The 14,615-nt window shown below is 48.9% G+C and overlaps 1 protein-coding gene across 2 annotated transcripts in view; it reads right to left on the reverse strand.

Moving 5' to 3' along the window:
- Positions 1-12,333, reverse strand: part of PLA2G7 (phospholipase A2 group VII) — a 63,210-nt gene extending 50,877 nt beyond the window's left edge. The window contains exons 1-2 of one of the 2 annotated variants that reach the window (XM_060257729.1): positions 12,242-12,290; positions 6,705-6,748 (exon numbers count right to left, since the gene is read on the reverse strand). The gene's annotated coding sequence lies outside the window, so the exon portion shown is untranslated. Of the gene's footprint in view, positions 1-6,704; positions 6,749-12,241 lie in introns of both variants that reach the window. The other variant, XM_060257737.1, reaches the window with a different exon arrangement.
- Between the last annotated feature and the right edge of the window lie 2,282 nt (positions 12,334-14,615).

Below are 14,615 nucleotides of genomic sequence, written 5' to 3' on the forward strand. Positions count from 1 at the left end.
CCACCCCATAAAAAATCTGCCAAGAAAATGTTGTGATGTGATGTCACCCCATGGGTTGGTAACAACTCGGTGCTTGCACAGGGGACTAAAAAGGTAAAGATAGTCCCCTGCGCAAGCGCCAGTCATTTCTAACTTTGGGGTGACGTTGCTTTCACAACGTTTTCTACCTTTTTATGGTATATACAGAAGATTGTACCAGTTTTCAGCCCATGACAGTCTGCATGTACTGCAGATGGGGGCGATTCAGAGAGCCAGTCAGCTTGCTTGAGTGATGCTAACTACAGAATTTTATTTTTGCAGTGCATCATTTTTTCTTTTTCAGCATGGACTTTTTGCTTCCTCTATGCACAAATCTAAAGGAAAGATCTCATGCAGACAAGCTGTGCATATTTCAGTTGAAAACACAGTTGTTTCAGTCTGTAAGGTCTCTTCCATATGTGGCTCAAGCGCAATCATAGAACTTCACTATGAATCGTCAGCTATGCCCCGTTCTTTCCTGTTCGGCATTCCTTTGCTTCTCTTCAAGAGCATTCTGAATCTCAGTATGACATACTGAAAATGTGAAAAGGTAGCATAAGGTGGCCGTCTTGCATTTCCTGGCTTTCATCTGACCGCTTGTAGCTGTTGGAACGGCCTTGGGTCAGCCATAGCTCTTGCAGAGCTGTCCTTGAATGGGCAGCTTCTGCGAGAGCTCTCTCAACCCCACCTACCTCACAGGTATCTGTTGTGAGGGAGGAAGGTAAAGGAGATTGTGAGCCACGCTGGGACTCTGAGATTCAGAGTGAAGGGCAGGATATAAATCCAATATCATAATCTTCATTTGAAATAAAATTTGTCTTAAGTCTCTCAAAGGGCCCAGTTGTAGAAGAAAACAAGATGAGAATGAGAAAGCGAAGGGCCCAAAGGAAAGAGAAGAGGCAGGAGTTCCACCAGTTGCACAGGAGAAAAGAGCACCCCCCCCAACTTAGCTTCTTTTTAAAAGATGCACCCCATGATGAACTGAGGCACAAGAAAAACACATGATGTTCAGTAATTATCCACCCGCCATGCTTGGTGCTCTTACAACACAAATGCAAGTCTGGTCTCAACACTGCTTGTGAAGTGACTCGACAAGAAGTTGGTATCTTAAATTGAACAAAGATTGCAATTGTTGCAAAATTATCTGCATCCCTGGCTATTAGGATATGACAAGACAATGGCAAAAAGAAAGAAGCTTCAAAATTATTTTGGGTCAATGAGGCATCATGTAACAGCCACACTAAACTAGGGGTGAGTGCAGTTGTAGGGAGGAAAAGAGAACCCCAAAAGGAAACAGGTGCCGGAAAAGTTTAATCAATGGAACTTCCTACCCCAAATCCCAAAGTGATGCATCGTTTGCATTTCAACCCCCACCCCCAATTACTGGATTTAAAGGGGAAGAAGGAAAAAGACCAATCCACTGAAGTATTTGAGGTAACGTTTCTATATCTTGAGTAGCACAGTATCCCTCCCAGCATTTTATTCTTACTATTATAGTCAAGTTTGAGCTAGTGGCATGCAGATCTGTATATGCAACTACATATTATATACCAGGGGTGGCCAAACTGACTCGGGAGCCCCATGTCGCTCTTTCACACATATTGTGTGCCTCTCAAAACCCCCACTGCCCCATCAGCTGACTTGGAGAAGGCATTTGTCTCTTTAAAATGTGTTTGCCAAGCCAGTTGGTGGCTTGGAGAATGCATTTAAAGTTGCTTTATTTCCACCTCTCCCTCCCTCTCCATCTGTTTTCCTTCCTATCTTCCTCCATCTATTTTTTCCCTTCCTTTCTTGTGGCTCTCAAACATCTGATGTTCGTGTCTCGTGGCTCTCAATCATCTGACATTTATTCTATGTGGCTCTCAAGTTTGGCCACCCCTGTTATATACTAAGGGCCTTTCCACATCCTACAGGACAGCAAACCCAGGTTTATTACTTAATGTTCACTTGATGGAATCACAATCATCTCTCTTTGTTTAGGGTAGCTGTGTGATGTGTGTTTCTAAATACATAACATTTTCAGATATATTTAAAAAAATAGGCAAGAAATGGCCCATCTATCTTAATGCGGAGAGCAGTTTAAAAAAAAAAAAGTTTTGTCTCATTGGTTCTTGGAAGCTAAGCAGACTCAGCTTTGGTAAGTATTTGGAAGGGGGACCACCAAGGTTGTAATGAAGAACACCTTTTGCTTTGAAAACCCCATGGGGTTGCCAAAGCAAGTTGCGACTTGATGGGGGGGAGGAGAGGGACTTTTGTAAAAAAGAACACTGACTTACTACCCAGTACCAGAAAAAAGTGCAAGTTTACACACTGTATAAAAGCACTACACTGTATTCATCTGCTATTGTGTGGGTAAGTGAAATCATTAAAAGATGAAGCTTTTTTAAAAAAAAAAAATTCAGCACTAAGCAATTGGAATTGAAATTATACAAGTCAGTATAGCTAGTCATAATGAATGTGGGAAACTCCGAGCAAAGGTCAACAAGTACTCTTAATGTACAAGTGACGCACTGACTCTAGTTTGTTGACAGCCAAACCCTGATCCTGACTATATGTTATTCAGTAACTAAAGTCAAAAGGGGTTGAAGTGTGGAAAGAATATTTCTCAGTGAGTCTACACTCATTTGTTCTGCGCAAACTCTGATCTGAGTCCTGTGAAACGGCAGATCATGACCGGTGGGGAAGTGTGCTTCGGCCAGCTAACGCAACTACCATTTCTATAAGATGGGTAATTTTATGTACCTAAATTATGGGTAATTTTATGTACTTACAAAATTAGTGGCCATATAAGGGGTAAGGTGAGCACTTCCCTCTTGTAGGATGCCACTGTTCTTTAGGATTGTGTCTCCACCCCCACCCCATAATAAACTATCGAAAACTCCTCTTTTCCCAAGGATTTCTGCTTCTTTCCAGCATTTGAGTACAACCCATTCTTTTCGTATTATATTTGTACAGTTAACTTATTTACTGTCTCAGAATCAGGGCTAATTTAGCGTTGCCAGTTTCTAGGTGGGCTCAAACTGAACTCAGGCTACAGAGATCAGTTTCCCTGGAGAAAATGGCTACTTTGGGGGGTGGACTCTGGCACTGTACCATGCTGAGGTCCCTCCCCAAGCCCCACCCTCTCTTGCTCCATTTCCAAAATCTCCAGGTATTTCCCAATCCAGAGCTGGCAATTCTAATAATCCTACTGATGGGACACAGTCACTCTCTGCCAGTTTGGTGTAGTGGTTAAGTGTGTGGACTCTTATCTGGAAGAGGTGGGTTTGATTCCCCACTCCGCCACTTGCACCTGCTGGAATGGCCTTGGGTCAGCCAAAGCTGAGTTGTCCTTGAAAGGGCAGCTTCAGTGAAAACTCAGCCCCACCCACCTCACAGGGCATTTGTTGTGGGGGAGGAAGATAAAGGAGATTGTGAGCTGCTCTGAGACTCCTGAGTGGAGGGCGGAATATAAATCCAATGTCGTCGTCTTTGCACCAGAGAAGCTTTTAGACAAGCTCTAGTCCAGGGGTGGCCAAACTTGCTTAAAGTAAGAGCCACATCAAATAAATGTCATACTTGAGAACCACAAGACCTGAATGTCGGGTGTTTGAGAGCCACAGTACAGGAAGAAAGGAAAGAAGGCAAGCAAACAGAGGGGGGAGGGGGAAAGAAAGCAACATTAAATGCATTCTCCAAGCTGCTGGCTGGCTTGGCGAAATGATTTAAAGACACAAATGCCTTCTCTAAGCTGACCAGCTGGATAGTGGGAGCTTCGAGAGCCACACAATATGTGTGAAAGAGCCACGTGTGGCTCCTAAGCCACAATTTGGCCATCCCTGCTCTAGTCCAAGTTCCCTCCCACCCCATCACTCTAGCACCCAGGTGACTGCCTAGGGCGCTGGCCTTCTGGGGGCACCAAATTGGGTGCGTCCCCCATGTGACTCGGTGACTCGATCAGTGCCAGAAGTCAGCCTTGCCTAGGTTGCCTGAGAGCCTAGGTTTGGCCCTGCTAGTACCTGGGTGTCACGGCAACATATCTGTTTGGTACAAAGCTGCCTCCATTATTAGACAGGGACAAGGCGTTTTCCTAAACAGGAAGTGCAAGAAACCTAAAAACTGAATCAGCATCAGATATGCTGAGAACATCTTTCTTTAGTTTTAAATAAAGGTTTCTGCCTCCGCAAAACCATATCTTTCCCTCGGTTCTTAATGATGCATCACAAACTACTACTTTTGCTGTGGTCTCGTTTATGGTATCTCGCTTTACCTATCACTTTCAAATTGCCAACGCTTAGTACTTTAGCACAGGCTGTTCCATTATGGCTGTGTGGTCACGGTAACAGTAACGCAGCACAAGATGTTCAGCGATGGCTTTGGGATGACAGTAACAGCACAAAATGATCAATCTGCTCCCTGTGCCATTTCTTTTCATTTGGTGGGCTGTGTTGTGCCCGTGAGACGAAACATCAGCAAAACTTCTGGTCATCTGCTTGCATTGTTTGGGGGGAAAGTAAGAAATGTGGTTTTAAAAGAGGGTGGTAACCGGTTGGAAGAGAGTGAGGCATGTGGTTCTGAAAGAAGGTTGAAACTGGGGTCAGCAGCCCCAGAGAAAAAAAAACACATCCTGTCTCTTTAACAGGTCTAATCCAGGGGTGTCAAACATGCAGTCCATGAGCCGAATCAGGCCCCCAGAGGGCTCCTATCAGGCCCCCAAACAACTGGCTGTCATCAGCTTCCTTCTCCCTCTCTCTTGCTTCTTTCTGCATAACAGCTTGCTTTGCAAGGCTTGCTCAATCACACAGGAGCTATGGAGCAAAACCTCTATTTTCTCCATTGGCTGAGGCTCCTCCCTTGTGGAGGAAGGGCCAGGGAGGAGAACTTGTTTTGCCAGGCTCCCTCAATTGCACAGCAGAGCTACTGAGCCAAGCCTCTCTTTCTTCTACCGGCTGAGGCTCCTCCCCCTCCTGGTCCCCTGGGGAGGGAAGGAAAGAGCCAGAGCTTTCTTTGCCCAGTTCCCTGGATCCCATGGGAGAAATACAAAGAAAGCACCATTAAGGCCAATGAGTGCTAATGTTTTAAGCATGTTTTATTTTTATATATGTGCCTTTATGAAGTTTATATCTCTGCTACTTAATCTTAAATAGGAACACACATGGCCTGGCCTGACAAGGTCTCATTTATGTCAGATCTGGATCTCATAACAAATGAGTTCAACACCCCTGAGTTAGAGGGTGGACTCTACAAGCGGCTGCGGTGGCTGCAAGCATAGCCAGCTTCAAGAGGGGATTGGATAAACCTAAGAAGCAGAGGTCCATCAGTGGCTATTAGCCACAGCGTATTGTTGGAACTCTGTCTGGGGCAAGTGATGCTCTGTATTCTTAGTGCTTGGAAGGGACAACAGTGTGAGAACTTCTAGTGTCCTGGCTCCACTGAAGAACCTCCTGGTGGCACCTGTTTTTTTTGGCCACTGTGTAACACAGAGTGTTGGACTGGATGGACCATTGGCCTGATCCAACATGGCTTCTCTTATGTTCTTCTGTGACACAGAGTGTTGGGCTGGATGAGCCATTGGCCTGATCCAACATGGCTTCTCTTATGTTCTTATGGCACTGTACCCCACTGAGGTCTCTGTCCTTCTCAGCTTCCACCCTCAAATCTCCAACAGTTCCCCAACCTAAAGCTGGCAACCCAAATCCCCACCGGGGGTCAGAGCGGGGACCTGCCAACCCTAATTTCAGTCACTGCCTTTAGCAAAGGAGCCAAAAGGCCATTCTGGCTTTAATATCACAAACAAAAAAACCCTAGTCATCATTTGTATTTTCAGGGTTTTAAACCAAACTAAATTTTATTTATTGGTTTCATTTACACACGCACTCATTCTCCCCAGCGAGTAAACAGAGTGGCAAATGAGCTTTTCTCCTCCTTCGTTCAATACTGCCTTATGATAAACTGTCCATTCTCAGTTCTGTATTTCAATTCGTGGGTGTTTTCAGTTATTTTTAAATAGATGCATCACAAGTAAGATCTATTGTTGCCCTTTGTACCTGATAAATGCCTCCCACACAAGAAATGATAGTGAGGTCTTTCTGTAAATGATCTCCCTCTGCATTAAACATTTCCTGCTGCCAAGAATAAGAAATGGAAGGCAAGGTTAACTTTTAGAATAGTTCCACCCTCAGAATTAAAGTAAAACGAACAGTATCCCTTAAAAAAAAATCACATAGTTATAAGGGTTTTTTTTCCAGAATATTGCAGAAAGGGAAGGACAAGTCTCATGCATATTTGCTCAGAACTCTTACTGAGGAGCCCTGTGGCGCAGAGTGGTAAAGCTGCAGTACTGCAGTCCTAAACTCTGCTCATGACCTGAGTTCAATCCCGGCAGAAGCTGGGTTCAGGTAGCCGGCTTGAGGTTGACTCAGCCTTCCATCCTTCCGATGTCAGTAAAATGAGCACCCAGCTTGCTGGGGGAAAAGTGTAGATGACTGAGGAAGGCAATGGCAAATTACCCCGTAAAAAGTCTGCCGTGAAAACGTCATAAAATGTCACCCCAGAGTCAGAAACGACTGGTGCTTGCACAAGGGACTACCTTTACCTTAAGTCTTACTGAGATCTTTCAGCGGCCTCAGTGTATTAGCACAGATGAGGGAATCCATGCCTCAAACTGAGTCTGAAACAGATAAACCTATCGGCTCATGACTGACTACCTTTTTACAGCTCCATGGATAGACCAAATAGACTTCTTTGCGCCCTGTCAGTGGAAAAATAATTTCAGTCACCCATATTATACCCACTCATGAGTTAAATGCTACTGCAAAGCAGAATTTTGATCTGCACAAGACACTTATTCACAACAAGGCATCTGAAAAAGCATGCAAGCACCCAAAAGCTTATTCTCAGAATTAAACTTTGCTGGTTTTAAAGGTGCCACTTAGTTCAAACTTTTCTTTCATAACAAGACTGTAAGGGACGGAGGCAATCAGATTCCACTGAATGAATGACTTTACCAGTCCACCATGACCAGTCTTTTCCCCTGGCAGACACATCCTGGTTTTACATTTTAATACAGTTGCCAGTCATCTACCCTCCACCTAGGTGACCTCACAGGGTGATGATAAAATGGAGGAGATGAACAAATCCTTACATTTGCTAACTTCCAAGCAAGGGCGAGAGCAGGGGTGGCCAAACTTGAGACTCGGGAGGCATACGTGGCTCTTTCACGCACATTGTGTGGCTCTTGAAGCCTCCCCCACCCCAACCCCATCAGTCAGCACAGAGAAGGCATTTCTGTCTTTAAATCACTTCTTCAAGCCAGCTAGCAGCTTGGAAAATGCATTTAAAGTTAAAGTTGCTTTCTTTCTGCCTCTCTCTCCTTCCTCTCATCATCTATTTTCCTCCCTCCCTTCATGTTTTACAGCTCTCAGACATCTGATGTTCATTCTATATGGCTCTTACGTTAATCAAGTTTGGCCACCCATGGGCTAGAGGTCTCCCAAATTACAACTGAACGTTCAGATGACAGAGATCAGGATACAATGGCAGTTTTGGAGGGTGGGATGCATGGAATCATGGCCCATGGAATCCTGCCAGTCCCCAGACCCTACCCTCTCCAGGTTCCTCCCCCAAATCTCCAGATATTTCTCAACCCAGAATTGGCAACCTTCAGAAGGCACAAGACCCACTGGTGGTGGGGTTGCAAACAGTGTTCCCTCTAAGCTGAGTTAGTGTGAGCTAGCTCACAGTTTTTTTAGCCTCCGGCTCACACATTTTTGCCTTAGCTCAGGAAAAATGGCCCCAGAGCAAACTAACTTATGCAACAGCTCACCACTTCAATGCCTGCAGCTCACAGAGTAGAATTTTTGCTCACAAGACTCCGCAGCTTACAGGGAGAATTGGTTGCAAAATTTATCTTCTCAGGGAAAGAAAAAAGCATTGATTGAATGACTTCACCTGCCCACCATCATCAGCCTATCACTGGCAGACACTCTCCGGCTTTATTTCCCATTTTTACATTTTAATGCCAGTCATGCTCACTTCCCCTAGTTGACCTCGCAGGGTTGTTGTGATAGTAAAATGGACAGAATGAGAAACGGATGCTGGTTTTGCTCCCTCCCTGGGCAGAAAGGCTATAAACTAGAGGTGGCCAAACTGCGGCTCGGGAGCCACGTGTGGCTCTTTCACACGTATTGCGTGGCTCTCGACACCCCCACTGCCCTGATGGCCAGCTTGGTGAAGGCATTTGTCTCTTTGAATCACTTTGCCAACCAAGCCAACCGGTGGCCTTGGGGAATACATTTAAAGTTGCTTTCTTTCCACCTCTCCCTCCCCCCATCTATTTTCCTTCCTTCCAGCATCTGACGTTCATGTCTTGCGGCTCTCAAACATCTGACATTGATTCTATGTGGCTCTTATGTTAAACATGTTTGGCCACCCCTTCTCTAAACAAAGTCAATAAATATGGCATTCTGATTCTCTCCTCTCAGGGAAAGAAAGGCAAACCTCCATTGTCACAAAGCAGGAGTCCAGCGGCACCTTTAAGACCAACCAAGTTTTACTCAGAATGTAAGCTTTCGCGTGCTCTAAGCATGCTTCATCGGACAATAGTAAGGAATGGCAAGCAGTCCTAAATATAGAGAAAGTGGGCCATGGGCTAGTATGCAGAGTCATGAAAATGCTTTTTTTTTTAGCAGATTAAAAGACTCATGAGTTGGGGTCTGGTGTTTGTTAGTTAGTGCTTGCCGTTCCTTACTATTGTCTGATGAAGTGTGCTTAGAGCACACGAAAGCTTACATTCTGAATAAAACTTCCTTGGTTTTATGTTTGTTTTCTGCTTTTTCTTTCTTTATCGAAGGAAGAATTTAAAAATTAACAACTCCAACAAAATCTTTTGCACTGTACAAACTTAATATCACAAACATCATATCGTCATGTTTTCTTCATCTTCTTCCTTCGTTCTTCTCTCAAAAGATTAAATAATAAAATCTATAAAATTCACAAGTTCATCTTAGCTCATTCTGTTAGCTTTACATTATATATTTCAAATCAAATCAGAGCTAAGTCATGCTACGGATGAAGAGCCCCGAGGTCGGGAAAATGAGTCCCCAGCTTGCTGGGGGGAAAGTGTAGATGACTGAGGAAAGCAATGGCAAACCACCCCGTAAAAAGGGGAAAGGGCAGATTACTGGGGAAGGCAACAACAAAATACCCCGTAAAAAGGGGAAAGCGCAGATGACTGAGGAAGGCAATGGCAAACCACCCCGTAAAAAGGGGAAAGGGCAGATGACTGAGGAAGGCAATGGCAAACCACCCCGTAAAAAGGGGAAAGCGCAGATGACTGAGGAAGGCAATGGCAAACCACCCCGTAAAAAGGGGAAAGGGCAGATGACTGAGGAAGGCAATGGCAAACCACCCCGTAAAAAGGGGAAAGGGCAGATGACTGGGGAAGGCAACGGCAAACCACCCCGTAAAAAGGGGAAAGCGCAGATGACTGGGGAAGGCAATGGCAAAGCACCCCGCAAAAAGGGGAAAGGGCAGATGACTGGGGAAGGCAATGGCAAACCACCCCGTAAAAAGGGGGAAAGGGCAGATGACTGGGGAAGGCAATGGCAAACCACCCCGTAAAAAGGGGAAAGGGCAGATGACTGGGGAAGGCAATGGCAAACCACCCCGTAAAAAGGGGAAAGCGTAGATGACTGGGGAAGGCAATGGCAAACCACCCCGTAAAAAGGGGAAAGTGTAGATGACTGGGGAAGGCAATGGCAAAGCACCCCGCAAAAAGGGGAAAGCGTAGATGACTGGGGAAGGCAATGGCAAACCACCCCGTAAAAAGGGGGAAGCGTAGATGACTGGGGAAGGCAATGGCAAACCACCCCGTAAAAAGGGGAAAGTGTAGATGACTGGGGAAGGCAATGGCAAACCACCCCGTAAAAAGGGGAAAGCGCAGATGACTGGGGAAGGCAATGGCAAACCACCCCGTAAAAAGGGGGAAGCGTAGATGACTGGGGAAGGCAATGGCAAACCACCCCGTAAAAAGGGGAAAGCGCAGATGACTGAGGAAGGCAATGGCAAACCACCCCGTAAAAAGGGGAAAGCGCAGATGACTGGGGAAGGCAATGGCAAAGCACCCCGCAAAAAGGGGAAAGGGCAGATGACTGGGGAAGGCAATGGCAAACCACCCCGTAAAAAGGGGGAAAGGGCAGATGACTGGGGAAGGCAATGGCAAACCACCCCGTAAAAAGGGGAAAGGGCAGATGACTGGGGAAGGCAATGGCAAACCACCCCGTAAAAAGGGGAAAGCGTAGATGACTGGGGAAGGCAATGGCAAACCACCCCGTAAAAAGGGGAAAGTGTAGATGACTGGGGAAGGCAATGGCAAAGCACCCCGCAAAAAGGGGAAAGCGTAGATGACTGGGGAAGGCAATGGCAAACCACCCCGTAAAAAGGGGGAAGCGTAGATGACTGGGGAAGGCAATGGCAAACCACCCCGTAAAAAGGGGAAAGTGTAGATGACTGGGGAAGGCAATGGCAAACCACCCCGTAAAAAGGGGAAAGCGCAGATGACTGGGGAAGGCAATGGCAAACCACCCCGTAAAAAGGGGGAAGCGTAGATGACTGGGGAAGGCAATGGCAAACCACCCCGTAAAAAGGGGAAAGCGCAGATGACTGAGGAAGGCAATGGCAAACCACCCCGTAAAAAGGGGAAAGCGTAGATGACTGGGGAAGGCAATGGCAAAGCACCCCGCAAAAAGGGGAAAGCGTAGATGACTGGGGAAGGCAATGGCAAACCACCCCGTAAAAAGGGGAAAGCGCAGATGACTGGGGAAGGCAATGGCAAACCACCCCGTAAAAAGGGGAAAGCGTAGATGACTGGGGAAGGCAATGGCAAACCACCCCGTAAAAAGGGGGAAGCGTAGATGACTGGGGAAGGCAATGGCAAACCACCCCGTAAAAAGGGGAAAGCGCAGATGACTGAGGAAGGCAATGGCAAACCACCCCGTAAAAAGGGGAAAGCGTAGATGACTGGGGAAGGCAATGGCAAAGCACCCCGCAAAAAGGGGAAAGCGTAGATGACTGGGGAAGGCAATGGCAAAACACCCTGTAAAAAGGGGAAAGCGTAGATGACTGGGGAAGGCAATGGCAAACCACCCCGTAAAAAGGGGGAAGCGTAGATGACTGGGGAAGGCAATGGCAAAGCACCCCGCAAAAAGGGGAAAGCGTAGATGACTGGGGAAGGCAATGGCAAAGCACCCCGTAAAAAGGGGAAAGCGTAGATGACTGGGGAAGGCAATGGCAAACCACCCCGTAAAAAGGGGAAAGCGTAGATGACTGGGGAAGGCAATGGCAAACCACCCCGTAAAAAGGGGAAAGCGCAGATGACTGGGGAAGGCAATGGCAAACCACCCCGTAAAAAGGGGGAAGCGTAGATGACTGGGGAAGGCAATGGCAAACCACCCCGTAAAAAGGGGAAAGCGCAGATGACTGAGGAAGGCAATGGCAAACCACCCCGTAAAAAGGGGAAAGCGTAGATGACTGGGGAAGGCAATGGCAAACCACCCCGTAAAAAGGGGAAAGCGTAGATGACTGGGGAAGGCAATGGCAAAGCACCCCGCAAAAAGGGGAAAGCGTAGATGACTGGGGAAGGCAATGGCAAACCACCCCGTAAAAAGGGGGAAGCGTAGATGACTGGGGAAGGCAATGGCAAACCACCCCGTAAAAAGGGGAAAGTGTAGATGACTGGGGAAGGCAATGGCAAAGCACCCCGTAAAAAGTCTGCCGCGAAAACATTGTGAAAGCAACGTCACCCCAGAATTGGAAACCACTGGCGCTTGCACAGGGGACCTTTCCTTTCCTTTTTCCCTATGCTACAAGTAATACAATATACACAGCTGAGCCCTTGGAGACCTTAAAATTCAAGGCTGGAGGAGACCAAGATTCCGCCTTCCAGGGGCTGATTGTACCTTTGCTGGTCTTGCAGGTGCCGCTTGACCCCCCCCCCCCCCCTTTGTCCTGCTGCTCCAGACCCAGAGGGCTGCCCCCTCCCTCCCGCCCCAGAGGGCCCGTGAAGGGGAAGAAGCCCCCCTGCTTATTTGCCCCCCTCGCGTCGGGCCTGCTTATGAGAAAGGACCATTTCTGGCCACGGGCTGCCTGGGAGGGGAAGAGGCCGAGCGGCGCCCGCCAATGGCCGAATGAGGCGCCCCCTTCGGCGGCTTCCTTCCTGACTTCCGTCCGCGACCGCGACCCCTACCTCAGGCGCTTCCCTCAGCGCGACGGGCAGGAGGGAGAAGCTCGGCTGCGCGGCTGGAGGAAGGGAGCCCGCTTGATATAGGCGCGCCGGGTGGCCCCGCCAGGCCCGGAGGGAGGGAGGGAGGGAAGCGGCAGGCCCGGCCTCCCCTCCCCTCCCCTCCCCTGCTTTTCCCGCCCCCGCCGCTTGCCGGAGGGGAGAGCTGGGCAAGGCGAGGGTTGCCACTCCCCAGGTGGGGGCAGGGGATCCCCCGGTTTGGAGGCCTCCCCCACCCCCTTCGGGGGGCGGGGAGGGAAATGTCTGCTGGGCACTCCGTTATTCCCTATGGCAGGGGTGGCCAAACTGGGGCTGCCAAGTCCAATTCAAGAAATGTCTGGGGACTTTGGAGGTGCAGCCAGGGGGCTTTGGGGGTGGAGCCAGGTGACTTTGGGGGTGGAGCTAGGGGACTTTGGGGTGGAGCCAGGAGACTTTGGTGGTAGAGCCAGGGAACTTTGGTGGGGTAGAGCCAGGAGACTTTGGGGGTGAAGCCAGGGACTTTGGTGGGGTGGAGCCAGGGGACTTTGGGGTGGAGCCAGGAGACTTTGGTGGTAGAGCCAGGGAACTTTGGTGGGGTAGAGCCAGGAGACTTTGGGGGTGAAGCCAGGGACTTTGGTGGGGTGGAGCCAGGGGACTTTGGTGGGGTGGAGCCAGGAGACTTTGGGGATGGAGCCAGGGAACTTTGGGGGTGAAGCCAGGGGACTTTGGTGGGGTGGAGCCAGGGGACTTTGGGGGTGGAGCCAGGAGACTTTGGGTATGGAGCCAGGGAACTTTGGGGGTGAAGCCAGGGGACTTTGGTGGGGTGGAGCCAGGGGACTTAGGGGGTGGAGCCAGGAGACTTTGGGGATGGAGCCAGGGAACTTTGGGGGTGAAGCCAGGGGACTTTGGTGGGGTGGAGCCAGGGGACTTAGGGGGTGGAGCCAGGAGACTTTGGTGGTAGAGCCAGAGAACTTTGGTGGGGTAGAGCCAGGAGACTTTGGGGGTGAAGCCAGGGACTTTGGTGGGGTGGAGCCAGGGGACTTTGGTGGGGTGGAGCCAGGAGACTTTGGGGATGGAGCCAGGGAACTTTGGGGGTGAAGCCAGGGGACTTTGGTGGGGTGGAGCCAGGGGACTTTGGGGTGGAGCCAGGAGACTTTGGTGGTAGAGCCAGGGAACTTTGGTGGGGTAGAGCCAGGAGACTTTGGGGGTGAAGCCAGGGGACTTTGGTGGGGTGGAGCCAGGAGACTTTGGTGGGGTGGAGCCAGGAGACTTTGGGGGTGGAGCCAGAGGACTTCGGGGGGGGGGTGGAGCCAGGAGCAAAGATGTGACCAGGGCTTTTTTAAAAGCAGGAACGCACAGGAACGCAGTTTCGGCTGACTTGGTGTCAGGGGTGTATCCTAATATGCAGATGAGCTCTTGCTGGGCTTTTTCTACAAAAAGCCCTGTGTAAAACAATGGTAACGTCAGGGGTTGTGGCCTAATATGCAGATGAGTTCCTGCTGGGCTTTTTCTACATAAAAAGCCCTGGGTGTGATGAGCATCATTGAACACCAAAGGGAGTTCTGGCCCTCACATTTAAAGCGACCGCACACCTTTTAAATGCCTTTCTTCCATAGGAAATAATGAGGGATAGGGGCACCTTCTTTGGGGGCTCATAGAATTGGACCCCCCTGTTGCAATCTTTTTGAAACTTGGAGGGTATTCTGGGGAGAGGGACTGGATGCTATGTTGAAAATTTGGTGCCTCTATCTCAAAAAACAGCCCCCCCCCGAGCCCCAGATACCAGTGGATCGATTCTCCATTATTTTCTATGGGAATAAGTCTCCATAGGGAATAATGGAGTGCCCAGCAGACACTTCCCTCCGCCTCCCCTGCTTTCTGATGACCCTGAAGCGGGGGGAGGGCCTCCAAACCGGGGGATCCCCTGCCCCCACCTGGGGATTAGCAACCCTAGGCCAAACTGTGGCTTGGGAGCCACATGTGGCTCTTTCACACATATTGTGTGGCTCTTGAAGCCCCCACTGCCCGGCTGGCCAGCTTGGAGACAGCATTTGTCTCTTGAAATCATTTCTCCAAGCCGAGCTAACTGGCAGCTTGGAGAATGCATGTAAAGATAAATTGCTTTCTTTCTACCTCTCCCTCCTCCACCTATTTGCTTTCCTTCTTCTCTCCCTCTCTTCTTCTCTGCCTTGCGGCTCTCAAACACCTGACGTTCATGTCCTGTGGCTCGCAGACATCTGGCATTTATTCCATGTGGCTCTTAGTTGAAGCAAGTTTGGCCACCCCTGTGCTATGGAGATGAATTTCCATAGGGGATAGTGGAGAATTGATCTGGGCCTCTTAGGCAGAGGCACCAATTTTT

Source organism: Heteronotia binoei, chromosome 1, assembly GCF_032191835.1.
Source record: "Heteronotia binoei isolate CCM8104 ecotype False Entrance Well chromosome 1, APGP_CSIRO_Hbin_v1, whole genome shotgun sequence".
NCBI lineage: Eukaryota > Metazoa > Chordata > Lepidosauria > Squamata > Gekkonidae > Heteronotia > Heteronotia binoei.